Source organism: Haliotis asinina, unplaced genomic scaffold, assembly GCF_037392515.1.
Source record: "Haliotis asinina isolate JCU_RB_2024 unplaced genomic scaffold, JCU_Hal_asi_v2 scaffold_130, whole genome shotgun sequence".
Taxonomy (NCBI): domain Eukaryota; kingdom Metazoa; phylum Mollusca; class Gastropoda; order Lepetellida; family Haliotidae; genus Haliotis; species Haliotis asinina.
The window spans coordinates 1-24,889 of NW_027133994.1; the positions used below are offsets into that span (position 1 = coordinate 1).

At 44.9% G+C, this 24,889-nt stretch overlaps 39 non-coding genes across 39 annotated transcripts; all 39 read left to right on the top strand.

Moving 5' to 3' along the window:
* The first annotated feature begins 494 nt into the window (after positions 1-494).
* LOC137271381 (U1 spliceosomal RNA) lies at positions 495-658 on the top strand. The gene has a single exon (XR_010955917.1). It is a non-coding gene; the product is annotated as a U1 spliceosomal RNA (small nuclear RNA).
* A 471-nt stretch (positions 659-1,129) lies between these two features.
* On the top strand, positions 1,130-1,293 carry LOC137271394 (U1 spliceosomal RNA). The gene has a single exon (XR_010955928.1). It is a non-coding gene; the product is annotated as a U1 spliceosomal RNA (small nuclear RNA).
* Positions 1,294-1,763: 470 nt separating this feature from the next.
* LOC137271406 (U1 spliceosomal RNA) lies at positions 1,764-1,927 on the top strand. The gene has a single exon (XR_010955939.1). It is a non-coding gene; the product is annotated as a U1 spliceosomal RNA (small nuclear RNA).
* A 470-nt stretch (positions 1,928-2,397) lies between these two features.
* LOC137271417 (U1 spliceosomal RNA) lies at positions 2,398-2,561 on the top strand. The gene has a single exon (XR_010955950.1). It is a non-coding gene; the product is annotated as a U1 spliceosomal RNA (small nuclear RNA).
* A 470-nt stretch (positions 2,562-3,031) lies between these two features.
* Positions 3,032-3,195, top strand: LOC137271423 (U1 spliceosomal RNA). The gene has a single exon (XR_010955955.1). It is a non-coding gene; the product is annotated as a U1 spliceosomal RNA (small nuclear RNA).
* A 471-nt stretch (positions 3,196-3,666) lies between these two features.
* Positions 3,667-3,830, top strand: LOC137271382 (U1 spliceosomal RNA). Its single transcript, XR_010955918.1, has one exon. It is a non-coding gene; the product is annotated as a U1 spliceosomal RNA (small nuclear RNA).
* A 471-nt stretch (positions 3,831-4,301) lies between these two features.
* Positions 4,302-4,465, top strand: LOC137271383 (U1 spliceosomal RNA). Its single transcript, XR_010955919.1, has one exon. It is a non-coding gene; the product is annotated as a U1 spliceosomal RNA (small nuclear RNA).
* Positions 4,466-4,936: 471 nt separating this feature from the next.
* LOC137271384 (U1 spliceosomal RNA) lies at positions 4,937-5,100 on the top strand. The gene has a single exon (XR_010955920.1). It is a non-coding gene; the product is annotated as a U1 spliceosomal RNA (small nuclear RNA).
* A 471-nt stretch (positions 5,101-5,571) lies between these two features.
* LOC137271385 (U1 spliceosomal RNA) lies at positions 5,572-5,735 on the top strand. The gene has a single exon (XR_010955921.1). It is a non-coding gene; the product is annotated as a U1 spliceosomal RNA (small nuclear RNA).
* A 471-nt stretch (positions 5,736-6,206) lies between these two features.
* LOC137271386 (U1 spliceosomal RNA) lies at positions 6,207-6,370 on the top strand. Its single transcript, XR_010955922.1, has one exon. It is a non-coding gene; the product is annotated as a U1 spliceosomal RNA (small nuclear RNA).
* Positions 6,371-6,841: 471 nt separating this feature from the next.
* LOC137271389 (U1 spliceosomal RNA) lies at positions 6,842-7,005 on the top strand. The gene has a single exon (XR_010955923.1). It is a non-coding gene; the product is annotated as a U1 spliceosomal RNA (small nuclear RNA).
* A 471-nt stretch (positions 7,006-7,476) lies between these two features.
* Positions 7,477-7,640, top strand: LOC137271390 (U1 spliceosomal RNA). Its single transcript, XR_010955924.1, has one exon. It is a non-coding gene; the product is annotated as a U1 spliceosomal RNA (small nuclear RNA).
* Positions 7,641-8,111: 471 nt separating this feature from the next.
* LOC137271391 (U1 spliceosomal RNA) lies at positions 8,112-8,275 on the top strand. Its single transcript, XR_010955925.1, has one exon. It is a non-coding gene; the product is annotated as a U1 spliceosomal RNA (small nuclear RNA).
* Positions 8,276-8,746: 471 nt separating this feature from the next.
* On the top strand, positions 8,747-8,910 carry LOC137271392 (U1 spliceosomal RNA). The gene has a single exon (XR_010955926.1). It is a non-coding gene; the product is annotated as a U1 spliceosomal RNA (small nuclear RNA).
* Positions 8,911-9,381: 471 nt separating this feature from the next.
* On the top strand, positions 9,382-9,545 carry LOC137271393 (U1 spliceosomal RNA). Its single transcript, XR_010955927.1, has one exon. It is a non-coding gene; the product is annotated as a U1 spliceosomal RNA (small nuclear RNA).
* A 471-nt stretch (positions 9,546-10,016) lies between these two features.
* On the top strand, positions 10,017-10,180 carry LOC137271395 (U1 spliceosomal RNA). Its single transcript, XR_010955929.1, has one exon. It is a non-coding gene; the product is annotated as a U1 spliceosomal RNA (small nuclear RNA).
* Positions 10,181-10,651: 471 nt separating this feature from the next.
* Positions 10,652-10,815, top strand: LOC137271396 (U1 spliceosomal RNA). Its single transcript, XR_010955930.1, has one exon. It is a non-coding gene; the product is annotated as a U1 spliceosomal RNA (small nuclear RNA).
* Positions 10,816-11,286: 471 nt separating this feature from the next.
* LOC137271397 (U1 spliceosomal RNA) lies at positions 11,287-11,450 on the top strand. Its single transcript, XR_010955931.1, has one exon. It is a non-coding gene; the product is annotated as a U1 spliceosomal RNA (small nuclear RNA).
* Positions 11,451-11,921: 471 nt separating this feature from the next.
* On the top strand, positions 11,922-12,085 carry LOC137271398 (U1 spliceosomal RNA). Its single transcript, XR_010955932.1, has one exon. It is a non-coding gene; the product is annotated as a U1 spliceosomal RNA (small nuclear RNA).
* Positions 12,086-12,556: 471 nt separating this feature from the next.
* On the top strand, positions 12,557-12,720 carry LOC137271399 (U1 spliceosomal RNA). The gene has a single exon (XR_010955933.1). It is a non-coding gene; the product is annotated as a U1 spliceosomal RNA (small nuclear RNA).
* A 471-nt stretch (positions 12,721-13,191) lies between these two features.
* Positions 13,192-13,355, top strand: LOC137271400 (U1 spliceosomal RNA). The gene has a single exon (XR_010955934.1). It is a non-coding gene; the product is annotated as a U1 spliceosomal RNA (small nuclear RNA).
* Positions 13,356-13,826: 471 nt separating this feature from the next.
* Positions 13,827-13,990, top strand: LOC137271401 (U1 spliceosomal RNA). The gene has a single exon (XR_010955935.1). It is a non-coding gene; the product is annotated as a U1 spliceosomal RNA (small nuclear RNA).
* A 471-nt stretch (positions 13,991-14,461) lies between these two features.
* On the top strand, positions 14,462-14,625 carry LOC137271402 (U1 spliceosomal RNA). Its single transcript, XR_010955936.1, has one exon. It is a non-coding gene; the product is annotated as a U1 spliceosomal RNA (small nuclear RNA).
* A 471-nt stretch (positions 14,626-15,096) lies between these two features.
* Positions 15,097-15,260, top strand: LOC137271403 (U1 spliceosomal RNA). Its single transcript, XR_010955937.1, has one exon. It is a non-coding gene; the product is annotated as a U1 spliceosomal RNA (small nuclear RNA).
* A 471-nt stretch (positions 15,261-15,731) lies between these two features.
* Positions 15,732-15,895, top strand: LOC137271405 (U1 spliceosomal RNA). Its single transcript, XR_010955938.1, has one exon. It is a non-coding gene; the product is annotated as a U1 spliceosomal RNA (small nuclear RNA).
* A 471-nt stretch (positions 15,896-16,366) lies between these two features.
* On the top strand, positions 16,367-16,530 carry LOC137271407 (U1 spliceosomal RNA). The gene has a single exon (XR_010955940.1). It is a non-coding gene; the product is annotated as a U1 spliceosomal RNA (small nuclear RNA).
* Positions 16,531-17,001: 471 nt separating this feature from the next.
* On the top strand, positions 17,002-17,165 carry LOC137271408 (U1 spliceosomal RNA). The gene has a single exon (XR_010955941.1). It is a non-coding gene; the product is annotated as a U1 spliceosomal RNA (small nuclear RNA).
* Positions 17,166-17,636: 471 nt separating this feature from the next.
* Positions 17,637-17,800, top strand: LOC137271409 (U1 spliceosomal RNA). Its single transcript, XR_010955942.1, has one exon. It is a non-coding gene; the product is annotated as a U1 spliceosomal RNA (small nuclear RNA).
* Positions 17,801-18,271: 471 nt separating this feature from the next.
* Positions 18,272-18,435, top strand: LOC137271410 (U1 spliceosomal RNA). Its single transcript, XR_010955943.1, has one exon. It is a non-coding gene; the product is annotated as a U1 spliceosomal RNA (small nuclear RNA).
* Positions 18,436-18,906: 471 nt separating this feature from the next.
* On the top strand, positions 18,907-19,070 carry LOC137271411 (U1 spliceosomal RNA). The gene has a single exon (XR_010955944.1). It is a non-coding gene; the product is annotated as a U1 spliceosomal RNA (small nuclear RNA).
* Positions 19,071-19,541: 471 nt separating this feature from the next.
* On the top strand, positions 19,542-19,705 carry LOC137271412 (U1 spliceosomal RNA). Its single transcript, XR_010955945.1, has one exon. It is a non-coding gene; the product is annotated as a U1 spliceosomal RNA (small nuclear RNA).
* A 471-nt stretch (positions 19,706-20,176) lies between these two features.
* On the top strand, positions 20,177-20,340 carry LOC137271413 (U1 spliceosomal RNA). The gene has a single exon (XR_010955946.1). It is a non-coding gene; the product is annotated as a U1 spliceosomal RNA (small nuclear RNA).
* Positions 20,341-20,811: 471 nt separating this feature from the next.
* On the top strand, positions 20,812-20,975 carry LOC137271414 (U1 spliceosomal RNA). The gene has a single exon (XR_010955947.1). It is a non-coding gene; the product is annotated as a U1 spliceosomal RNA (small nuclear RNA).
* Positions 20,976-21,446: 471 nt separating this feature from the next.
* LOC137271422 (U1 spliceosomal RNA) lies at positions 21,447-21,611 on the top strand. The gene has a single exon (XR_010955954.1). It is a non-coding gene; the product is annotated as a U1 spliceosomal RNA (small nuclear RNA).
* A 471-nt stretch (positions 21,612-22,082) lies between these two features.
* On the top strand, positions 22,083-22,246 carry LOC137271415 (U1 spliceosomal RNA). Its single transcript, XR_010955948.1, has one exon. It is a non-coding gene; the product is annotated as a U1 spliceosomal RNA (small nuclear RNA).
* Positions 22,247-22,717: 471 nt separating this feature from the next.
* Positions 22,718-22,881, top strand: LOC137271416 (U1 spliceosomal RNA). Its single transcript, XR_010955949.1, has one exon. It is a non-coding gene; the product is annotated as a U1 spliceosomal RNA (small nuclear RNA).
* Positions 22,882-23,352: 471 nt separating this feature from the next.
* LOC137271418 (U1 spliceosomal RNA) lies at positions 23,353-23,516 on the top strand. The gene has a single exon (XR_010955951.1). It is a non-coding gene; the product is annotated as a U1 spliceosomal RNA (small nuclear RNA).
* A 471-nt stretch (positions 23,517-23,987) lies between these two features.
* On the top strand, positions 23,988-24,151 carry LOC137271419 (U1 spliceosomal RNA). The gene has a single exon (XR_010955952.1). It is a non-coding gene; the product is annotated as a U1 spliceosomal RNA (small nuclear RNA).
* Positions 24,152-24,622: 471 nt separating this feature from the next.
* Positions 24,623-24,786, top strand: LOC137271421 (U1 spliceosomal RNA). The gene has a single exon (XR_010955953.1). It is a non-coding gene; the product is annotated as a U1 spliceosomal RNA (small nuclear RNA).
* Positions 24,787-24,889: the final 103 nt, after the last annotated feature.

Below are 24,889 nucleotides of genomic sequence, written 5' to 3' on the forward strand. Positions count from 1 at the left end.
GACTGCGTTCGCGCTCTCCCCTTGAAAATCAACCCCAAAAATAGATATTTTCAGTTGACACTTCCCCCACTTCCAAATCACTTGAAGATGATTGTTTTCCCGTGTGTGTATGTGCAAACTATGTGTTTTTAATGCGCATGTGTTAATCTGTTTGCTGTGGCAAAAGTATATGTTTAAAGCAAGTCTGAGTTTGATGTATTTCAGATGGGATCGCTTTGTCAGCCAGTTGTTGTGTTTGGACTGTCAAGTTGTCTCCCCTGCGTCCCGGATCAGAGATGCACGTGCATGCAGTCTAAATGGAAATAAATCCGTCTGTGTGTGTTTTTATCTATCAGTAATTTTTTCACAAAGTGAAGGTACTAATGGACTGTTCTGTACAATAAACTGTACGAACAATTAACCTGCCATGAAATATATGTGAAGCGTTGATGATGTGACACCTGAATAGGGCAACGCCAGGGTGATGTAAGTGAAAACTGGAACCTGTCCCAAGCATACTTACCTGGCACAGGCTTTACAGTGATCCGCAAGGCTGTGGGCCCGGGGCGAGACCTTTCCATTGCACCTCGGTTTGGTTGACCCCTGCGATCGTCCCAAATGTGGACGACTCGGGTGCGCAATTTATAAGTGTGGGGGACTGCGTTCGCGCTCTCCCCTTGAAAATCAACCCCAAAAATAGATATTTTCAGTTGACACTTCCCCCACTTCCAAATCACTTGAAGATGATTGTTTTCCGTGTGTGTATGTGCAAACTATGTGTTTTTAATGCGCATGTGTTAATCTGTTTGCTGTGGCAAAAGTATATGTTTAAAGCAAGTCTGAGTTTGATGTATTTCAGATGGGATCGCTTTGTCAGCCAGTTGTTGTGTTTGGACTGTCAAGTTGTCTCCCCTGCGTCCCGGATCAGAGATGCACGTGCATGCAGTCTAAATGGAAATAAATCCGTCTGTGTGTGTTTTTTATCTATCAGTAATTTTTTCACAAAGTGAAGGTACTAATGGACTGTTCTGTACAATAAACTGTACGAACAATTAACCTGCCATGAAATATATGTGAAGCGTTGATGATGTGACACCTGAATAGGGCAACGCCAGGGTGATGTAAGTGAAAACTGGAACCTGTCCCAAGCATACTTACCTGGCACAGGCTTTACAGTGATCCGCAAGGCTGTGGGCCCGGGGCGAGACCTTTCCATTGCACCTCGGTTTGGTTGACCCCTGCGATCGTCCCAAATGTGGACGACTCGGGTGCGCAATTTATAAGTGTGGGGGACTGCGTTCGCGCTCTCCCCTTGAAAATCAACCCCAAAAATAGATATTTTCAGTTGACACTTCCCCCACTTCCAAATCACTTGAAGATGATTGTTTTCCCGTGTGTGTATGTGCAAACTATGTGTTTTTAATGCGCATGTGTTAATCTGTTTGCTGTGGCAAAAGTATATGTTTAAAGCAAGTCTGAGTTTGATGTATTTCAGATGGATCGCTTTGTCAGCCAGTTGTTGTGTTTGGACTGTCAAGTTGTCTCCCCTGCGTCCCGGATCAGAGATGCACGTGCATGCAGTCTAAATGGAAATAAATCCGTCTGTGTGTGTTTTTATCTATCAGTAATTTTTTCACAAAGTGAAGGTACTAATGGACTGTTCTGTACAATAAACTGTACGAACAATTAACCTGCCATGAAATATATGTGAAGCGTTGATGATGTGACACCTGAATAGGGCAACGCCAGGGTGATGTAAGTGAAAACTGGAACCTGTCCCAAGCATACTTACCTGGCACAGGCTTTACAGTGATCCGCAAGGCTGTGGGCCCGGGGCGAGACCTTTCCATTGCACCTCGGTTTGGTTGACCCCTGCGATCGTCCCAAATGTGGACGACTCGGGTGCGCAATTTATAAGTGTGGGGGACTGCGTTCGCGCTCTCCCCTTGAAAATCAACCCCAAAAATAGATATTTTCAGTTGACACTTCCCCCACTTCCAAATCACTTGAAGATGATTGTTTTCCCGTGTGTGTATGTGCAAACTATGTGTTTTTAATGCGCATGTGTTAATCTGTTTGCTGTGGCAAAAGTATATGTTTAAAGCAAGTCTGAGTTTGATGTATTTCAGATGGGATCGCTTTGTCAGCCAGTTGTTGTGTTTGGACTGTCAAGTTGTCTCCCCTGCGTCCGGATCAGAGATGCACGTGCATGCAGTCTAAATGGAAATAAATCCGTCTGTGTGTGTTTTTATCTATCAGTAATTTTTTCACAAAGTGAAGGTACTAATGGACTGTTCTGTACAATAAACTGTACGAACAATTAACCTGCCATGAAATATATGTGAAGCGTTGATGATGTGACACCTGAATAGGGCAACGCCAGGGTGATGTAAGTGAAAACTGGAACCTGTCCCAAGCATACTTACCTGGCACAGGCTTTACAGTGATCCGCAAGGCTGTGGGCCCGGGGCGAGACCTTTCCATTGCACCTCGGTTTGGTTGACCCCTGCGATCGTCCCAAATGTGGACGACTCGGGTGCGCAATTTATAAGTGTGGGGGACTGCGTTCGCGCTCTCCCCTTGAAAATCAACCCCAAAAATAGATATTTTCAGTTGACACTTCCCCCACTTCCAAATCACTTGAAGATGATTGTTTTCCCGTGTGTGTATGTGCAAACTATGTGTTTTTAATGCGCATGTGTTAATCTGTTTGCTGTGGCAAAAGTATATGTTTAAAGCAAGTCTGAGTTTGATGTATTTCAGATGGGATCGCTTTGTCAGCCAGTTGTTGTGTTGGACTGTCAAGTTGTCTCCCCTGCGTCCCGGATCAGAGATGCACGTGCATGCAGTCTAAATGGAAATAAATCCGTCTGTGTGTGTTTTTATCTATCAGTAATTTTTTCACAAAGTGAAGGTACTAATGGACTGTTCTGTACAATAAACTGTACGAACAATTAACCTGCCATGAAATATATGTGAAGCGTTGATGATGTGACACCTGAATAGGGCAACGCCAGGGTGATGTAAGTGAAAACTGGAACCTGTCCCAAGCATACTTACCTGGCACAGGCTTTACAGTGATCCGCAAGGCTGTGGGCCCGGGGCGAGACCTTTCCATTGCACCTCGGTTTGGTTGACCCCTGCGATCGTCCCAAATGTGGACGACTCGGGTGCGCAATTTATAAGTGTGGGGGACTGCGTTCGCGCTCTCCCCTTGAAAATCAACCCCAAAAATAGATATTTTCAGTTGACACTTCCCCCACTTCCAAATCACTTGAAGATGATTGTTTTCCCGTGTGTGTATGTGCAAACTATGTGTTTTTAATGCGCATGTGTTAATCTGTTTGCTGTGGCAAAAGTATATGTTTAAAGCAAGTCTGAGTTTGATGTATTTCAGATGGGATCGCTTTGTCAGCCAGTTGTTGTGTTTGGACTGTCAAGTTGTCTCCCCTGCGTCCCGGATCAGAGATGCACGTGCATGCAGTCTAAATGGAAATAAATCCGTCTGTGTGTGTTTTTATCTATCAGTAATTTTTTCACAAAGTGAAGGTACTAATGGACTGTTCTGTACAATAAACTGTACGAACAATTAACCTGCCATGAAATATATGTGAAGCGTTGATGATGTGACACCTGAATAGGGCAACGCCAGGGTGATGTAAGTGAAAACTGGAACCTGTCCCAAGCATACTTACCTGGCACAGGCTTTACAGTGATCCGCAAGGCTGTGGGCCCGGGGCGAGACCTTTCCATTGCACCTCGGTTTGGTTGACCCCTGCGATCGTCCCAAATGTGGACGACTCGGGTGCGCAATTTATAAGTGTGGGGGACTGCGTTCGCGCTCTCCCCTTGAAAATCAACCCCAAAAATAGATATTTTCAGTTGACACTTCCCCCACTTCCAAATCACTTGAAGATGATTGTTTTCCCGTGTGTGTATGTGCAAACTATGTGTTTTTAATGCGCATGTGTTAATCTGTTTGCTGTGGCAAAAGTATATGTTTAAAGCAAGTCTGAGTTTGATGTATTTCAGATGGGATCGCTTTGTCAGCCAGTTGTTGTGTTTGGACTGTCAAGTTGTCTCCCCTGCGTCCCGGATCAGAGATGCACGTGCATGCAGTCTAAATGGAAATAAATCCGTCTGTGTGTGTTTTTATCTATCAGTAATTTTTTCACAAAGTGAAGGTACTAATGGACTGTTCTGTACAATAAACTGTACGAACAATTAACCTGCCATGAAATATATGTGAAGCGTTGATGATGTGACACCTGAATAGGGCAACGCCAGGGTGATGTAAGTGAAAACTGGAACCTGTCCCAAGCATACTTACCTGGCACAGGCTTTACAGTGATCCGCAAGGCTGTGGGCCCGGGGCGAGACCTTTCCATTGCACCTCGGTTTGGTTGACCCCTGCGATCGTCCCAAATGTGGACGACTCGGGTGCGCAATTTATAAGTGTGGGGGACTGCGTTCGCGCTCTCCCCTTGAAAATCAACCCCAAAAATAGATATTTTCAGTTGACACTTCCCCCACTTCCAAATCACTTGAAGATGATTGTTTTCCCGTGTGTGTATGTGCAAACTATGTGTTTTTAATGCGCATGTGTTAATCTGTTTGCTGTGGCAAAAGTATATGTTTAAAGCAAGTCTGAGTTTGATGTATTTCAGATGGGATCGCTTTGTCAGCCAGTTGTTGTGTTTGGACTGTCAAGTTGTCTCCCCTGCGTCCCGGATCAGAGATGCACGTGCATGCAGTCTAAATGGAAATAAATCCGTCTGTGTGTGTTTTTATCTATCAGTAATTTTTTCACAAAGTGAAGGTACTAATGGACTGTTCTGTACAATAAACTGTACGAACAATTAACCTGCCATGAAATATATGTGAAGCGTTGATGATGTGACACCTGAATAGGGCAACGCCAGGGTGATGTAAGTGAAAACTGGAACCTGTCCCAAGCATACTTACCTGGCACAGGCTTTACAGTGATCCGCAAGGCTGTGGGCCCGGGGCGAGACCTTTCCATTGCACCTCGGTTTGGTTGACCCCTGCGATCGTCCCAAATGTGGACGACTCGGGTGCGCAATTTATAAGTGTGGGGGACTGCGTTCGCGCTCTCCCCTTGAAAATCAACCCCAAAAATAGATATTTTCAGTTGACACTTCCCCCACTTCCAAATCACTTGAAGATGATTGTTTTCCCGTGTGTGTATGTGCAAACTATGTGTTTTTAATGCGCATGTGTTAATCTGTTTGCTGTGGCAAAAGTATATGTTTAAAGCAAGTCTGAGTTTGATGTATTTCAGATGGGATCGCTTTGTCAGCCAGTTGTTGTGTTTGGACTGTCAAGTTGTCTCCCCTGCGTCCCGGATCAGAGATGCACGTGCATGCAGTCTAAATGGAAATAAATCCGTCTGTGTGTGTTTTTATCTATCAGTAATTTTTTCACAAAGTGAAGGTACTAATGGACTGTTCTGTACAATAAACTGTACGAACAATTAACCTGCCATGAAATATATGTGAAGCGTTGATGATGTGACACCTGAATAGGGCAACGCCAGGGTGATGTAAGTGAAAACTGGAACCTGTCCCAAGCATACTTACCTGGCACAGGCTTTACAGTGATCCGCAAGGCTGTGGGCCCGGGGCGAGACCTTTCCATTGCACCTCGGTTTGGTTGACCCCTGCGATCGTCCCAAATGTGGACGACTCGGGTGCGCAATTTATAAGTGTGGGGGACTGCGTTCGCGCTCTCCCCTTGAAAATCAACCCCAAAAATAGATATTTTCAGTTGACACTTCCCCCACTTCCAAATCACTTGAAGATGATTGTTTTCCCGTGTGTGTATGTGCAAACTATGTGTTTTTAATGCGCATGTGTTAATCTGTTTGCTGTGGCAAAAGTATATGTTTAAAGCAAGTCTGAGTTTGATGTATTTCAGATGGGATCGCTTTGTCAGCCAGTTGTTGTGTTTGGACTGTCAAGTTGTCTCCCCTGCGTCCCGGATCAGAGATGCACGTGCATGCAGTCTAAATGGAAATAAATCCGTCTGTGTGTGTTTTTATCTATCAGTAATTTTTTCACAAAGTGAAGGTACTAATGGACTGTTCTGTACAATAAACTGTACGAACAATTAACCTGCCATGAAATATATGTGAAGCGTTGATGATGTGACACCTGAATAGGGCAACGCCAGGGTGATGTAAGTGAAAACTGGAACCTGTCCCAAGCATACTTACCTGGCACAGGCTTTACAGTGATCCGCAAGGCTGTGGGCCCGGGGCGAGACCTTTCCATTGCACCTCGGTTTGGTTGACCCCTGCGATCGTCCCAAATGTGGACGACTCGGGTGCGCAATTTATAAGTGTGGGGGACTGCGTTCGCGCTCTCCCCTTGAAAATCAACCCCAAAAATAGATATTTTCAGTTGACACTTCCCCCACTTCCAAATCACTTGAAGATGATTGTTTTCCCGTGTGTGTATGTGCAAACTATGTGTTTTTAATGCGCATGTGTTAATCTGTTTGCTGTGGCAAAAGTATATGTTTAAAGCAAGTCTGAGTTTGATGTATTTCAGATGGGATCGCTTTGTCAGCCAGTTGTTGTGTTTGGACTGTCAAGTTGTCTCCCCTGCGTCCCGGATCAGAGATGCACGTGCATGCAGTCTAAATGGAAATAAATCCGTCTGTGTGTGTTTTTATCTATCAGTAATTTTTTCACAAAGTGAAGGTACTAATGGACTGTTCTGTACAATAAACTGTACGAACAATTAACCTGCCATGAAATATATGTGAAGCGTTGATGATGTGACACCTGAATAGGGCAACGCCAGGGTGATGTAAGTGAAAACTGGAACCTGTCCCAAGCATACTTACCTGGCACAGGCTTTACAGTGATCCGCAAGGCTGTGGGCCCGGGGCGAGACCTTTCCATTGCACCTCGGTTTGGTTGACCCCTGCGATCGTCCCAAATGTGGACGACTCGGGTGCGCAATTTATAAGTGTGGGGGACTGCGTTCGCGCTCTCCCCTTGAAAATCAACCCCAAAAATAGATATTTTCAGTTGACACTTCCCCCACTTCCAAATCACTTGAAGATGATTGTTTTCCCGTGTGTGTATGTGCAAACTATGTGTTTTTAATGCGCATGTGTTAATCTGTTTGCTGTGGCAAAAGTATATGTTTAAAGCAAGTCTGAGTTTGATGTATTTCAGATGGGATCGCTTTGTCAGCCAGTTGTTGTGTTTGGACTGTCAAGTTGTCTCCCCTGCGTCCCGGATCAGAGATGCACGTGCATGCAGTCTAAATGGAAATAAATCCGTCTGTGTGTGTTTTTATCTATCAGTAATTTTTTCACAAAGTGAAGGTACTAATGGACTGTTCTGTACAATAAACTGTACGAACAATTAACCTGCCATGAAATATATGTGAAGCGTTGATGATGTGACACCTGAATAGGGCAACGCCAGGGTGATGTAAGTGAAAACTGGAACCTGTCCCAAGCATACTTACCTGGCACAGGCTTTACAGTGATCCGCAAGGCTGTGGGCCCGGGGCGAGACCTTTCCATTGCACCTCGGTTTGGTTGACCCCTGCGATCGTCCCAAATGTGGACGACTCGGGTGCGCAATTTATAAGTGTGGGGGACTGCGTTCGCGCTCTCCCCTTGAAAATCAACCCCAAAAATAGATATTTTCAGTTGACACTTCCCCCACTTCCAAATCACTTGAAGATGATTGTTTTCCCGTGTGTGTATGTGCAAACTATGTGTTTTTAATGCGCATGTGTTAATCTGTTTGCTGTGGCAAAAGTATATGTTTAAAGCAAGTCTGAGTTTGATGTATTTCAGATGGGATCGCTTTGTCAGCCAGTTGTTGTGTTTGGACTGTCAAGTTGTCTCCCCTGCGTCCCGGATCAGAGATGCACGTGCATGCAGTCTAAATGGAAATAAATCCGTCTGTGTGTGTTTTTATCTATCAGTAATTTTTTCACAAAGTGAAGGTACTAATGGACTGTTCTGTACAATAAACTGTACGAACAATTAACCTGCCATGAAATATATGTGAAGCGTTGATGATGTGACACCTGAATAGGGCAACGCCAGGGTGATGTAAGTGAAAACTGGAACCTGTCCCAAGCATACTTACCTGGCACAGGCTTTACAGTGATCCGCAAGGCTGTGGGCCCGGGGCGAGACCTTTCCATTGCACCTCGGTTTGGTTGACCCCTGCGATCGTCCCAAATGTGGACGACTCGGGTGCGCAATTTATAAGTGTGGGGGACTGCGTTCGCGCTCTCCCCTTGAAAATCAACCCCAAAAATAGATATTTTCAGTTGACACTTCCCCCACTTCCAAATCACTTGAAGATGATTGTTTTCCCGTGTGTGTATGTGCAAACTATGTGTTTTTAATGCGCATGTGTTAATCTGTTTGCTGTGGCAAAAGTATATGTTTAAAGCAAGTCTGAGTTTGATGTATTTCAGATGGGATCGCTTTGTCAGCCAGTTGTTGTGTTTGGACTGTCAAGTTGTCTCCCCTGCGTCCCGGATCAGAGATGCACGTGCATGCAGTCTAAATGGAAATAAATCCGTCTGTGTGTGTTTTTATCTATCAGTAATTTTTTCACAAAGTGAAGGTACTAATGGACTGTTCTGTACAATAAACTGTACGAACAATTAACCTGCCATGAAATATATGTGAAGCGTTGATGATGTGACACCTGAATAGGGCAACGCCAGGGTGATGTAAGTGAAAACTGGAACCTGTCCCAAGCATACTTACCTGGCACAGGCTTTACAGTGATCCGCAAGGCTGTGGGCCCGGGGCGAGACCTTTCCATTGCACCTCGGTTTGGTTGACCCCTGCGATCGTCCCAAATGTGGACGACTCGGGTGCGCAATTTATAAGTGTGGGGGACTGCGTTCGCGCTCTCCCCTTGAAAATCAACCCCAAAAATAGATATTTTCAGTTGACACTTCCCCCACTTCCAAATCACTTGAAGATGATTGTTTTCCCGTGTGTGTATGTGCAAACTATGTGTTTTTAATGCGCATGTGTTAATCTGTTTGCTGTGGCAAAAGTATATGTTTAAAGCAAGTCTGAGTTTGATGTATTTCAGATGGGATCGCTTTGTCAGCCAGTTGTTGTGTTTGGACTGTCAAGTTGTCTCCCCTGCGTCCCGGATCAGAGATGCACGTGCATGCAGTCTAAATGGAAATAAATCCGTCTGTGTGTGTTTTTATCTATCAGTAATTTTTTCACAAAGTGAAGGTACTAATGGACTGTTCTGTACAATAAACTGTACGAACAATTAACCTGCCATGAAATATATGTGAAGCGTTGATGATGTGACACCTGAATAGGGCAACGCCAGGGTGATGTAAGTGAAAACTGGAACCTGTCCCAAGCATACTTACCTGGCACAGGCTTTACAGTGATCCGCAAGGCTGTGGGCCCGGGGCGAGACCTTTCCATTGCACCTCGGTTTGGTTGACCCCTGCGATCGTCCCAAATGTGGACGACTCGGGTGCGCAATTTATAAGTGTGGGGGACTGCGTTCGCGCTCTCCCCTTGAAAATCAACCCCAAAAATAGATATTTTCAGTTGACACTTCCCCCACTTCCAAATCACTTGAAGATGATTGTTTTCCCGTGTGTGTATGTGCAAACTATGTGTTTTTAATGCGCATGTGTTAATCTGTTTGCTGTGGCAAAAGTATATGTTTAAAGCAAGTCTGAGTTTGATGTATTTCAGATGGGATCGCTTTGTCAGCCAGTTGTTGTGTTTGGACTGTCAAGTTGTCTCCCCTGCGTCCCGGATCAGAGATGCACGTGCATGCAGTCTAAATGGAAATAAATCCGTCTGTGTGTGTTTTTATCTATCAGTAATTTTTTCACAAAGTGAAGGTACTAATGGACTGTTCTGTACAATAAACTGTACGAACAATTAACCTGCCATGAAATATATGTGAAGCGTTGATGATGTGACACCTGAATAGGGCAACGCCAGGGTGATGTAAGTGAAAACTGGAACCTGTCCCAAGCATACTTACCTGGCACAGGCTTTACAGTGATCCGCAAGGCTGTGGGCCCGGGGCGAGACCTTTCCATTGCACCTCGGTTTGGTTGACCCCTGCGATCGTCCCAAATGTGGACGACTCGGGTGCGCAATTTATAAGTGTGGGGGACTGCGTTCGCGCTCTCCCCTTGAAAATCAACCCCAAAAATAGATATTTTCAGTTGACACTTCCCCCACTTCCAAATCACTTGAAGATGATTGTTTTCCCGTGTGTGTATGTGCAAACTATGTGTTTTTAATGCGCATGTGTTAATCTGTTTGCTGTGGCAAAAGTATATGTTTAAAGCAAGTCTGAGTTTGATGTATTTCAGATGGGATCGCTTTGTCAGCCAGTTGTTGTGTTTGGACTGTCAAGTTGTCTCCCCTGCGTCCCGGATCAGAGATGCACGTGCATGCAGTCTAAATGGAAATAAATCCGTCTGTGTGTGTTTTTATCTATCAGTAATTTTTTCACAAAGTGAAGGTACTAATGGACTGTTCTGTACAATAAACTGTACGAACAATTAACCTGCCATGAAATATATGTGAAGCGTTGATGATGTGACACCTGAATAGGGCAACGCCAGGGTGATGTAAGTGAAAACTGGAACCTGTCCCAAGCATACTTACCTGGCACAGGCTTTACAGTGATCCGCAAGGCTGTGGGCCCGGGGCGAGACCTTTCCATTGCACCTCGGTTTGGTTGACCCCTGCGATCGTCCCAAATGTGGACGACTCGGGTGCGCAATTTATAAGTGTGGGGGACTGCGTTCGCGCTCTCCCCTTGAAAATCAACCCCAAAAATAGATATTTTCAGTTGACACTTCCCCCACTTCCAAATCACTTGAAGATGATTGTTTTCCCGTGTGTGTATGTGCAAACTATGTGTTTTTAATGCGCATGTGTTAATCTGTTTGCTGTGGCAAAAGTATATGTTTAAAGCAAGTCTGAGTTTGATGTATTTCAGATGGGATCGCTTTGTCAGCCAGTTGTTGTGTTTGGACTGTCAAGTTGTCTCCCCTGCGTCCCGGATCAGAGATGCACGTGCATGCAGTCTAAATGGAAATAAATCCGTCTGTGTGTGTTTTTATCTATCAGTAATTTTTTCACAAAGTGAAGGTACTAATGGACTGTTCTGTACAATAAACTGTACGAACAATTAACCTGCCATGAAATATATGTGAAGCGTTGATGATGTGACACCTGAATAGGGCAACGCCAGGGTGATGTAAGTGAAAACTGGAACCTGTCCCAAGCATACTTACCTGGCACAGGCTTTACAGTGATCCGCAAGGCTGTGGGCCCGGGGCGAGACCTTTCCATTGCACCTCGGTTTGGTTGACCCCTGCGATCGTCCCAAATGTGGACGACTCGGGTGCGCAATTTATAAGTGTGGGGGACTGCGTTCGCGCTCTCCCCTTGAAAATCAACCCCAAAAATAGATATTTTCAGTTGACACTTCCCCCACTTCCAAATCACTTGAAGATGATTGTTTTCCCGTGTGTGTATGTGCAAACTATGTGTTTTTAATGCGCATGTGTTAATCTGTTTGCTGTGGCAAAAGTATATGTTTAAAGCAAGTCTGAGTTTGATGTATTTCAGATGGGATCGCTTTGTCAGCCAGTTGTTGTGTTTGGACTGTCAAGTTGTCTCCCCTGCGTCCCGGATCAGAGATGCACGTGCATGCAGTCTAAATGGAAATAAATCCGTCTGTGTGTGTTTTTATCTATCAGTAATTTTTTCACAAAGTGAAGGTACTAATGGACTGTTCTGTACAATAAACTGTACGAACAATTAACCTGCCATGAAATATATGTGAAGCGTTGATGATGTGACACCTGAATAGGGCAACGCCAGGGTGATGTAAGTGAAAACTGGAACCTGTCCCAAGCATACTTACCTGGCACAGGCTTTACAGTGATCCGCAAGGCTGTGGGCCCGGGGCGAGACCTTTCCATTGCACCTCGGTTTGGTTGACCCCTGCGATCGTCCCAAATGTGGACGACTCGGGTGCGCAATTTATAAGTGTGGGGGACTGCGTTCGCGCTCTCCCCTTGAAAATCAACCCCAAAAATAGATATTTTCAGTTGACACTTCCCCCACTTCCAAATCACTTGAAGATGATTGTTTTCCCGTGTGTGTATGTGCAAACTATGTGTTTTTAATGCGCATGTGTTAATCTGTTTGCTGTGGCAAAAGTATATGTTTAAAGCAAGTCTGAGTTTGATGTATTTCAGATGGGATCGCTTTGTCAGCCAGTTGTTGTGTTTGGACTGTCAAGTTGTCTCCCCTGCGTCCCGGATCAGAGATGCACGTGCATGCAGTCTAAATGGAAATAAATCCGTCTGTGTGTGTTTTTATCTATCAGTAATTTTTTCACAAAGTGAAGGTACTAATGGACTGTTCTGTACAATAAACTGTACGAACAATTAACCTGCCATGAAATATATGTGAAGCGTTGATGATGTGACACCTGAATAGGGCAACGCCAGGGTGATGTAAGTGAAAACTGGAACCTGTCCCAAGCATACTTACCTGGCACAGGCTTTACAGTGATCCGCAAGGCTGTGGGCCCGGGGCGAGACCTTTCCATTGCACCTCGGTTTGGTTGACCCCTGCGATCGTCCCAAATGTGGACGACTCGGGTGCGCAATTTATAAGTGTGGGGGACTGCGTTCGCGCTCTCCCCTTGAAAATCAACCCCAAAAATAGATATTTTCAGTTGACACTTCCCCCACTTCCAAATCACTTGAAGATGATTGTTTTCCCGTGTGTGTATGTGCAAACTATGTGTTTTTAATGCGCATGTGTTAATCTGTTTGCTGTGGCAAAAGTATATGTTTAAAGCAAGTCTGAGTTTGATGTATTTCAGATGGGATCGCTTTGTCAGCCAGTTGTTGTGTTTGGACTGTCAAGTTGTCTCCCCTGCGTCCCGGATCAGAGATGCACGTGCATGCAGTCTAAATGGAAATAAATCCGTCTGTGTGTGTTTTTATCTATCAGTAATTTTTTCACAAAGTGAAGGTACTAATGGACTGTTCTGTACAATAAACTGTACGAACAATTAACCTGCCATGAAATATATGTGAAGCGTTGATGATGTGACACCTGAATAGGGCAACGCCAGGGTGATGTAAGTGAAAACTGGAACCTGTCCCAAGCATACTTACCTGGCACAGGCTTTACAGTGATCCGCAAGGCTGTGGGCCCGGGGCGAGACCTTTCCATTGCACCTCGGTTTGGTTGACCCCTGCGATCGTCCCAAATGTGGACGACTCGGGTGCGCAATTTATAAGTGTGGGGGACTGCGTTCGCGCTCTCCCCTTGAAAATCAACCCCAAAAATAGATATTTTCAGTTGACACTTCCCCCACTTCCAAATCACTTGAAGATGATTGTTTTCCCGTGTGTGTATGTGCAAACTATGTGTTTTTAATGCGCATGTGTTAATCTGTTTGCTGTGGCAAAAGTATATGTTTAAAGCAAGTCTGAGTTTGATGTATTTCAGATGGGATCGCTTTGTCAGCCAGTTGTTGTGTTTGGACTGTCAAGTTGTCTCCCCTGCGTCCCGGATCAGAGATGCACGTGCATGCAGTCTAAATGGAAATAAATCCGTCTGTGTGTGTTTTTATCTATCAGTAATTTTTTCACAAAGTGAAGGTACTAATGGACTGTTCTGTACAATAAACTGTACGAACAATTAACCTGCCATGAAATATATGTGAAGCGTTGATGATGTGACACCTGAATAGGGCAACGCCAGGGTGATGTAAGTGAAAACTGGAACCTGTCCCAAGCATACTTACCTGGCACAGGCTTTACAGTGATCCGCAAGGCTGTGGGCCCGGGGCGAGACCTTTCCATTGCACCTCGGTTTGGTTGACCCCTGCGATCGTCCCAAATGTGGACGACTCGGGTGCGCAATTTATAAGTGTGGGGGACTGCGTTCGCGCTCTCCCCTTGAAAATCAACCCCAAAAATAGATATTTTCAGTTGACACTTCCCCCACTTCCAAATCACTTGAAGATGATTGTTTTCCCGTGTGTGTATGTGCAAACTATGTGTTTTTAATGCGCATGTGTTAATCTGTTTGCTGTGGCAAAAGTATATGTTTAAAGCAAGTCTGAGTTTGATGTATTTCAGATGGGATCGCTTTGTCAGCCAGTTGTTGTGTTTGGACTGTCAAGTTGTCTCCCCTGCGTCCCGGATCAGAGATGCACGTGCATGCAGTCTAAATGGAAATAAATCCGTCTGTGTGTGTTTTTATCTATCAGTAATTTTTTCACAAAGTGAAGGTACTAATGGACTGTTCTGTACAATAAACTGTACGAACAATTAACCTGCCATGAAATATATGTGAAGCGTTGATGATGTGACACCTGAATAGGGCAACGCCAGGGTGATGTAAGTGAAAACTGGAACCTGTCCCAAGCATACTTACCTGGCACAGGCTTTACAGTGATCCGCAAGGCTGTGGGCCCGGGGCGAGACCTTTCCATTGCACCTCGGTTTGGTTGACCCCTGCGATCGTCCCAAATGTGGACGACTCGGGTGCGCAATTTATAAGTGTGGGGGACTGCGTTCGCGCTCTCCCCTTGAAAATCAACCCCAAAAATAGATATTTTCAGTTGACACTTCCCCCACTTCCAAATCACTTGAAGATGATTGTTTTCCCGTGTGTGTATGTGCAAACTATGTGTTTTTAATGCGCATGTGTTAATCTGTTTGCTGTGGCAAAAGTATATGTTTAAAGCAAGTCTGAGTTTGATGTATTTCAGATGGGATCGCTTTGTCAGCCAGTTGTTGTGTTTGGACTGTCAAGTTGTCTCCCCTGCGTCCCGGATCAGAGATGCACGTGCATGCAGTCTAAATGGAAATAAATCCGTCTGTGTGTGTTTTTATCTATCAGTAATTTTTTCACAAAGTGAAGGTACTAATGGACTGTTCTGTACAATAAACTGTACGAACAATTAACCTGCCATGAAATATATGTGAAGCGTTGATGATGTGACACCTGAATAGGGCAACGCCAGGGTGATGTAAGTGAAAACTGGAACCTGTCCCAAGCATACTTACCTGGCACAGGCTTTACAGTGATCCGCAAGGCTGTGGGCCCGGGGCGAGACCTTTCCATTGCACCTCGGTTTGGTTGACCCCTGCGATCGTCCCAAATGTGGACGACTCGGGTGCGCAATTTATAAGTGTGGGGGACTGCGTTCGCGCTCTCCCCTTGAAAATCAACCCCAAAAATAGATATTTTCAGTTGACACTTCCCCCACTTCCAAATCACTTGAAGATGATTGTTTTCCCGTGTGTGTATGTGCAAACTATGTGTTTTTAATGCGCATGTGTTAATCTGTTTGCTGTGGCAAAAGTATATGTTTAAAGCAAGTCTGAGTTTGATGTATTTCAGATGGGATCGCTTTGTCAGCCAGTTGTTGTGTTTGGACTGTCAAGTTGTCTCCCCTGCGTCCCGGATCAGAGATGCACGTGCATGCAGTCTAAATGGAAATAAATCCGTCTGTGTGTGTTTTTATCTATCAGTAATTTTTTCACAAAGTGAAGGTACTAATGGACTGTTCTGTACAATAAACTGTACGAACAATTAACCTGCCATGAAATATATGTGAAGCGTTGATGATGTGACACCTGAATAGGGCAACGCCAGGGTGATGTAAGTGAAAACTGGAACCTGTCCCAAGCATACTTACCTGGCACAGGCTTTACAGTGATCCGCAAGGCTGTGGGCCCGGGGCGAGACCTTTCCATTGCACCTCGGTTTGGTTGACCCCTGCGATCGTCCCAAATGTGGACGACTCGGGTGCGCAATTTATAAGTGTGGGGGACTGCGTTCGCGCTCTCCCCTTGAAAATCAACCCCAAAAATAGATATTTTCAGTTGACACTTCCCCCACTTCCAAATCACTTGAAGATGATTGTTTTCCCGTGTGTGTATGTGCAAACTATGTGTTTTTAATGCGCATGTGTTAATCTGTTTGCTGTGGCAAAAGTATATGTTTAAAGCAAGTCTGAGTTTGATGTATTTCAGATGGGATCGCTTTGTCAGCCAGTTGTTGTGTTTGGACTGTCAAGTTGTCTCCCCTGCGTCCCGGATCAGAGATGCACGTGCATGCAGTCTAAATGGAAATAAATCCGTCTGTGTGTGTTTTTATCTATCAGTAATTTTTTCACAAAGTGAAGGTACTAATGGACTGTTCTGTACAATAAACTGTACGAACAATTAACCTGCCATGAAATATATGTGAAGCGTTGATGATGTGACACCTGAATAGGGCAACGCCAGGGTGATGTAAGTGAAAACTGGAACCTGTCCCAAGCATACTTACCTGGCACAGGCTTTACAGTGATCCGCAAGGCTGTGGGCCCGGGGCGAGACCTTTCCATTGCACCTCGGTTTGGTTGACCCCTGCGATCGTCCCAAATGTGGACGACTCGGGTGCGCAATTTATAAGTGTGGGGGACTGCGTTCGCGCTCTCCCCTTGAAAATCAACCCCAAAAATAGATATTTTCAGTTGACACTTCCCCCACTTCCAAATCACTTGAAGATGATTGTTTTCCCGTGTGTGTATGTGCAAACTATGTGTTTTTAATGCGCATGTGTTAATCTGTTTGCTGTGGCAAAAGTATATGTTTAAAGCAAGTCTGAGTTTGATGTATTTCAGATGGGATCGCTTTGTCAGCCAGTTGTTGTGTTTGGACTGTCAAGTTGTCTCCCCTGCGTCCCGGATCAGAGATGCACGTGCATGCAGTCTAAATGGAAATAAATCCGTCTGTGTGTGTTTTTATCTATCAGTAATTTTTTCACAAAGTGAAGGTACTAATGGACTGTTCTGTACAATAAACTGTACGAACAATTAACCTGCCATGAAATATATGTGAAGCGTTGATGATGTGACACCTGAATAGGGCAACGCCAGGGTGATGTAAGTGAAAACTGGAACCTGTCCCAAGCATACTTACCTGGCACAGGCTTTACAGTGATCCGCAAGGCTGTGGGCCCGGGGCGAGACCTTTCCATTGCACCTCGGTTTGGTTGACCCCTGCGATCGTCCCAAATGTGGACGACTCGGGTGCGCAATTTATAAGTGTGGGGGACTGCGTTCGCGCTCTCCCCTTGAAAATCAACCCCAAAAATAGATATTTTCAGTTGACACTTCCCCCACTTCCAAATCACTTGAAGATGATTGTTTTCCCGTGTGTGTATGTGCAAACTATGTGTTTTTAATGCGCATGTGTTAATCTGTTTGCTGTGGCAAAAGTATATGTTTAAAGCAAGTCTGAGTTTGATGTATTTCAGATGGGATCGCTTTGTCAGCCAGTTGTTGTGTTTGGACTGTCAAGTTGTCTCCCCTGCGTCCCGGATCAGAGATGCACGTGCATGCAGTCTAAATGGAAATAAATCCGTCTGTGTGTGTTTTTATCTATCAGTAATTTTTTCACAAAGTGAAGGTACTAATGGACTGTTCTGTACAATAAACTGTACGAACAATTAACCTGCCATGAAATATATGTGAAGCGTTGATGATGTGACACCTGAATAGGGCAACGCCAGGGTGATGTAAGTGAAAACTGGAACCTGTCCCAAGCATACTTACCTGGCACAGGCTTTACAGTGATCCGCAAGGCTGTGGGCCCGGGGCGAGACCTTTCCATTGCACCTCGGTTTGGTTGACCCCTGCGATCGTCCCAAATGTGGACGACTCGGGTGCGCAATTTATAAGTGTGGGGGACTGCGTTCGCGCTCTCCCCTTGAAAATCAACCCCAAAAATAGATATTTTCAGTTGACACTTCCCCCACTTCCAAATCACTTGAAGATGATTGTTTTCCCGTGTGTGTATGTGCAAACTATGTGTTTTTAATGCGCATGTGTTAATCTGTTTGCTGTGGCAAAAGTATATGTTTAAAGCAAGTCTGAGTTTGATGTATTTCAGATGGGATCGCTTTGTCAGCCAGTTGTTGTGTTTGGACTGTCAAGTTGTCTCCCCTGCGTCCCGGATCAGAGATGCACGTGCATGCAGTCTAAATGGAAATAAATCCGTCTGTGTGTGTTTTTATCTATCAGTAATTTTTTCACAAAGTGAAGGTACTAATGGACTGTTCTGTACAATAAACTGTACGAACAATTAACCTGCCATGAAATATATGTGAAGCGTTGATGATGTGACACCTGAATAGGGCAACGCCAGGGTGATGTAAGTGAAAACTGGAACCTGTCCCAAGCATACTTACCTGGCACAGGCTTTACAGTGATCCGCAAGGCTGTGGGCCCGGGGCGAGACCTTTCCATTGCACCTCGGTTTGGTTGACCCCTGCGATCGTCCCAAATGTGGACGACTCGGGTGCGCAATTTATAAGTGTGGGGGACTGCGTTCGCGCTCTCCCCTTGAAAATCAACCCCAAAAATAGATATTTTCAGTTGACACTTCCCCCACTTCCAAATCACTTGAAGATGATTGTTTTCCCGTGTGTGTATGTGCAAACTATGTGTTTTTAATGCGCATGTGTTAATCTGTTTGCTGTGGCAAAAGTATATGTTTAAAGCAAGTCTGAGTTTGATGTATTTCAGATGGGATCGCTTTGTCAGCCAGTTGTTGTGTTTGGACTGTCAAGTTGTCTCCCCTGCGTCCCGGATCAGAGATGCACGTGCATGCAGTCTAAATGGAAATAAATCCGTCTGTGTGTGTTTTTATCTATCAGTAATTTTTTCACAAAGTGAAGGTACTAATGGACTGTTCTGTACAATAAACTGTACGAACAATTAACCTGCCATGAAATATATGTGAAGCGTTGATGATGTGACACCTGAATAGGGCAACGCCAGGGTGATGTAAGTGAAAACTGGAACCTGTCCCAAGCATACTTACCTGGCACAGGCTTTACAGTGATCCGCAAGGCTGTGGGCCCGGGGCGAGACCTTTCCATTGCACCTCGGTTTGGTTGACCCCTGCGATCGTCCCAAATGTGGACGACTCGGGTGCGCAATTTATAAGTGTGGGGGACTGCGTTCGCGCTCTCCCCTTGAAAATCAACCCCAAAAATAGATATTTTCAGTTGACACTTCCCCCACTTCCAAATCACTTGAAGATGATTGTTTTCCCGTGTGTGTATGTGCAAACTATGTGTTTTTAATGCGCATGTGTTAATCTGTTTGCTGTGGCAAAAGTATATGTTTAAAGCAAGTCTGAGTTTGATGTATTTCAGATGGGATCGCTTTGTCAGCCAGTTGTTGTGTTTGGACTGTCAAGTTGTCTCCCCTGCGTCCCGGATCAGAGATGCACGTGCATGCAGTCTAAATGGAAATAAATCCGTCTGTGTGTGTTTTTATCTATCAGTAATTTTTTCACAAAGTGAAGGTACTAATGGACTGTTCTGTACAATAAACTGTACGAACAATTAACCTGCCATGAAATATATGTGAAGCGTTGATGATGTGACACCTGAATAGGGCAACGCCAGGGTGATGTAAGTGAAAACTGGAACCTGTCCCAAGCATACTTACCTGGCACAGGCTTTACAGTGATCCGCAAGGCTGTGGGCCCGGGGCGAGACCTTTCCATTGCACCTCGGTTTGGTTGACCCCTGCGATCGTCCCAAATGTGGACGACTCGGGTGCGCAATTTATAAGTGTGGGGGACTGCGTTCGCGCTCTCCCCTTGAAAATCAACCCCAAAAATAGATATTTTCAGTTGACACTTCCCCCACTTCCAAATCACTTGAAGATGATTGTTTTCCCGTGTGTGTATGTGCAAACTATGTGTTTTTAATGCGCATGTGTTAATCTGTTTGCTGTGGCAAAAGTATATGTTTAAAGCAAGTCTGAGTTTGATGTATTTCAGATGGGATCGCTTTGTCAGCCAGTTGTTGTGTTTGGACTGTCAAGTTGTCTCCCCTGCGTCCCGGATCAGAGATGCACGTGCATGCAGTCTAAATGGAAATAAATCCGTCTGTGTGTGTTTTTATCTATCAGTAATTTTTTCACAAAGTGAAGGTACTAATGGACTGTTCTGTACAATAAACTGTACGAACAATTAACCTGCCATGAAATATATGTGAAGCGTTGATGATGTGACACCTGAATAGGGCAACGCCAGGGTGATGTAAGTGAAAACTGGAACCTGTCCCAAGCATACTTACCTGGCACAGGCTTTACAGTGATCCGCAAGGCTGTGGGCCCGGGGCGAGACCTTTCCATTGCACCTCGGTTTGGTTGACCCCTGCGATCGTCCCAAATGTGGACGACTCGGGTGCGCAATTTATAAGTGTGGGGGACTGCGTTCGCGCTCTCCCCTTGAAAATCAACCCCAAAAATAGATATTTTCAGTTGACACTTCCCCCACTTCCAAATCACTTGAAGATGATTGTTTTCCCGTGTGTGTATGTGCAAACTATGTGTTTTTAATGCGCATGTGTTAATCTGTTTGCTGTGGCAAAAGTATATGTTTAAAGCAAGTCTGAGTTTGATGTATTTCAGATGGGATCGCTTTGTCAGCCAGTTGTTGTGTTTGGACTGTCAAGTTGTCTCCCCTGCGTCCCGGATCAGAGATGCACGTGCATGCAGTCTAAATGGAAATAAATCCGTCTGTGTGTGTTTTTATCTATCAGTAATTTTTTCACAAAGTGAAGGTACTAATGGACTGTTCTGTACAATAAACTGTACGAACAATTAACCTGCCATGAAATATATGTGAAGCGTTGATGATGTGACACCTGAATAGGGCAACGCCAGGGTGATGTAAGTGAAAACTGGAACCTGTCCCAAGCATACTTACCTGGCACAGGCTTTACAGTGATCCGCAAGGCTGTGGGCCCGGGGCGAGACCTTTCCATTGCACCTCGGTTTGGTTGACCCCTGCGATCGTCCCAAATGTGGACGACTCGGGTGCGCAATTTATAAGTGTGGGGGACTGCGTTCGCGCTCTCCCCTTGAAAATCAACCCCAAAAATAGATATTTTCAGTTGACACTTCCCCCACTTCCAAATCACTTGAAGATGATTGTTTTCCCGTGTGTGTATGTGCAAACTATGTGTTTTTAATGCGCATGTGTTAATCTGTTTGCTGTGGCAAAAGTATATGTTTAAAGCAAGTCTGAGTTTGATGTATTTCAGATGGGATCGCTTTGTCAGCCAGTTGTTGTGTTTGGACTGTCAAGTTGTCTCCCCTGCGTCCCGGATCAGAGATGCACGTGCATGCAGTCTAAATGGAAATAAATCCGTCTGTGTGTGTTTTTATCTATCAGTAATTTTTTCACAAAGTGAAGGTACTAATGGACTGTTCTGTACAATAAACTGTACGAACAATTAACCTGCCATGAAATATATGTGAAGCGTTGATGATGTGACACCTGAATAGGGCAACGCCAGGGTGATGTAAGTGAAAACTGGAACCTGTCCCAAGCATACTTACCTGGCACAGGCTTTACAGTGATCCGCAAGGCTGTGGGCCCGGGGCGAGACCTTTCCATTGCACCTCGGTTTGGTTGACCCCTGCGATCGTCCCAAATGTGGACGACTCGGTGTGCGCAATTTATAAGTGTGGGGGACTGCGTTCGCGCTCTCCCCTTGAAAATCAACCCCAAAAATAGATATTTTCAGTTGACACTTCCCCCACTTCCAAATCACTTGAAGATGATTGTTTTCCCGTGTGTGTATGTGCAAACTATGTGTTTTTAATGCGCATGTGTTAATCTGTTTGCTGTGGCAAAAGTATATGTTTAAAGCAAGTCTGAGTTTGATGTATTTCAGATGGGATCGCTTTGTCAGCCAGTTGTTGTGTTTGGACTGTCAAGTTGTCTCCCCTGCGTCCCGGATCAGAGATGCACGTGCATGCAGTCTAAATGGAAATAAATCCGTCTGTGTGTGTTTTTATCTATCAGTAATTTTTTCACAAAGTGAAGGTACTAATGGACTGTTCTGTACAATAAACTGTACGAACAATTAACCTGCCATGAAATATATGTGAAGCGTTGATGATGTGACACCTGAATAGGGCAACGCCAGGGTGATGTAAGTGAAAACTGGAACCTGTCCCAAGCATACTTACCTGGCACAGGCTTTACAGTGATCCGCAAGGCTGTGGGCCCGGGGCGAGACCTTTCCATTGCACCTCGGTTTGGTTGACCCCTGCGATCGTCCCAAATGTGGACGACTCGGGTGCGCAATTTATAAGTGTGGGGGACTGCGTTCGCGCTCTCCCCTTGAAAATCAACCCCAAAAATAGATATTTTCAGTTGACACTTCCCCCACTTCCAAATCACTTGAAGATGATTGTTTTCCCGTGTGTGTATGTGCAAACTATGTGTTTTTAATGCGCATGTGTTAATCTGTTTGCTGTGGCAAAAGTATATGTTTAAAGCAAGTCTGAGTTTGATGTATTTCAGATGGGATCGCTTTGTCAGCCAGTTGTTGTGTTTGGACTGTCAAGTTGTCTCCCCTGCGTCCCGGATCAGAGATGCACGTGCATGCAGTCTAAATGGAAATAAATCCGTCTGTGTGTGTTTTTATCTATCAGTAATTTTTTCACAAAGTGAAGGTACTAATGGACTGTTCTGTACAATAAACTGTACGAACAATTAACCTGCCATGAAATATATGTGAAGCGTTGATGATGTGACACCTGAATAGGGCAACGCCAGGGTGATGTAAGTGAAAACTGGAACCTGTCCCAAGCATACTTACCTGGCACAGGCTTTACAGTGATCCGCAAGGCTGTGGGCCCGGGGCGAGACCTTTCCATTGCACCTCGGTTTGGTTGACCCCTGCGATCGTCCCAAATGTGGACGACTCGGGTGCGCAATTTATAAGTGTGGGGGACTGCGTTCGCGCTCTCCCCTTGAAAATCAACCCCAAAAATAGATATTTTCAGTTGACACTTCCCCCACTTCCAAATCACTTGAAGATGATTGTTTTCCCGTGTGTGTATGTGCAAACTATGTGTTTTTAATGCGCATGTGTTAATCTGTTTGCTGTGGCAAAAGTATATGTTTAAAGCAAGTCTGAGTTTGATGTATTTCAGATGGGATCGCTTTGTCAGCCAGTTGTTGTGTTTGGACTGTCAAGTTGTCTCCCCTGCGTCCCGGATCAGAGATGCACGTGCATGCAGTCTAAATGGAAATAAATCCGTCTGTGTGTGTTTTTATCTATCAGTAATTTTTTCACAAAGTGAAGGTACTAATGGACTGTTCTGTACAATAAACTGTACGAACAATTAACCTGCCATGAAATATATGTGAAGCGTTGATGATGTGACACCTGAATAGGGCAACGCCAGGGTGATGTAAGTGAAAACTGGAACCTGTCCCAAGCATACTTACCTGGCACAGGCTTTACAGTGATCCGCAAGGCTGTGGGCCCGGGGCGAGACCTTTCCATTGCACCTCGGTTTGGTTGACCCCTGCGATCGTCCCAAATGTGGACGACTCGGGTGCGCAATTTATAAGTGTGGGGGACTGCGTTCGCGCTCTCCCCTTGAAAATCAACCCCAAAAATAGATATTTTCAGTTGACACTTCCCCCACTTCCAAATCACTTGAAGATGATTGTTTTCCCGTGTGTGTATGTGCAAACTATGTGTTTTTAATGCGCATGTGTTAATCTGTTTGCTGTGGCAAAAGTATATGTTTAAAGCAAGTCTGAGTTTGATGTATTTCAGATGGGATCGCTTTGTCAGCCAGTTGTTGTGTTTGGACTGTCAAGTTGTCTCCCCTGCGTCCCGGATCAGAGATGCACGTGCATGCAGTCTAAATGGAAATAAATCCGTCTGTGTGTGTTTTTATCTATCAGTAATTTTTTCACAAAGTGAAGGTACTAATGGACTGTTCTGTACAATAAACTGTACGAACAATTAACCTGCCATGAAATATATGTGAAGCGTTGATGATGTGACACCTGAATAGGGCAACGCCAGGGTGATGTAAGTGAAAACTGGAACCTGTCCCAAGCATACTTACCTGGCACAGGCTTTACAGTGATCCGCAAGGCTGTGGGCCCGGGGCGAGACCTTTCCATTGCACCTCGGTTTGGTTGACCCCTGCGATCGTCCCAAATGTGGACGACTCGGGTGCGCAATTTATAAGTGTGGGGGACTGCGTTCGCGCTCTCCCCTTGAAAATCAACCCCAAAAATAGATATTTTCAGTTGACACTTCCCCCACTTCCAAATCACTTGAAGATGATTGTTTTCCCGTGTGTGTATGTGCAAACTATGTGTTTTTAATGCGCATGTGTTAATCTGTTTGCTGTGGCAAAAGTATATGTTTAAAGCAAGTCTGAGTTTGATGTATTTCAGATGGGATCGCTTTGTCAGCCAGTTGTTGTGTTTGGACTGTCAAGTTGTCTCCCCTGCGTCCCGGATCAGAGATGCACGTGCATGCAGTCTAAATGGAAATAAATCCGTCTGTGTGTGTTTTTATCTATCAGTAATTTTTTCACAAAGTGAAGGTACTAATGGACTGTTCTGTACAATAAACTGTACGAACAATTAACCTGCCATGAAATATATGTGAAGCGTTGATGATGTGACACCTGAATAGGGCAACGCCAGGGTGATGTAAGTGAAAACTGGAACCTGTCCCAAGCATACTTACCTGGCACAGGCTTTACAGTGATCCGCAAGGCTGTGGGCCCGGGGCGAGACCTTTCCATTGCACCTCGGTTTGGTTGACCCCTGCGATCGTCCCAAATGTGGACGACTCGGGTGCGCAATTTATAAGTGTGGGGGACTGCGTTCGCGCTCTCCCCTTGAAAATCAACCCCAAAAATAGATATTTTCAGTTGACACTTCCCCCACTTCCAAATCACTTGAAGATGATTGTTTTCCCGTGTGTGTATGTGCAAACTATGTGT